Raw genomic sequence first — 633 nt, forward strand, 5'->3', positions numbered from 1 at the left:
AGTAAATAGAACATAGGCGGGGGCTAATGCCAAATAAGAGTATGATTCTCTACTACATGGTAGCTACAACATGTGAGTGAGAAATCAATATAAGCAAAAGGCATATCAACTGATACTAGATGCAAGAGTAAAGTTAAGGCATGGAGAGTATATTGAGCATCAAGATCAAATAAGAATTGACACAAACAAGATTAGTGATACGCATGAAAGCATTTGATTCTATCCTAACTCAATGATGAAGCGGTACAAGAAAAAAAACAAGGGGTAATGAATTAGGAAGGACTAAAGCACTAATCTTGTGTGTTGACAAATATTACAATTAATGTAACAAGTCATGAGGCACCAAAACAAATGCAAGAAATTCTCAACAATTGAGTGAGAGAATTCAACACCATTATTAAAATGAGAAATTTAGAAAATAAAATGAGAACAAATAGAATTAAAATGCAAAGAATAAAAATATGCAAATGTAATAGACAAAAGGAAATGGAAGAAGAGAAATTTTTTTTTTATTTTTAATTTTTTTTTAGTATTTTATTTATTTATTTATTTATTTATTATTATATATTTTTTTTATTATTAATTTTTTTTATTTACATTAAAAGAGAAAGGAAAAAAAAAATCTTTCAAGAG

This window comes from Arachis ipaensis, chromosome B3, assembly GCF_059453495.1.
Source record: "Arachis ipaensis isolate K30076 ecotype BB chromosome B3, ASM5945349v1, whole genome shotgun sequence".
In the NCBI taxonomy this organism is placed as follows: Eukaryota; Viridiplantae; Streptophyta; class Magnoliopsida; order Fabales; family Fabaceae; genus Arachis; species Arachis ipaensis.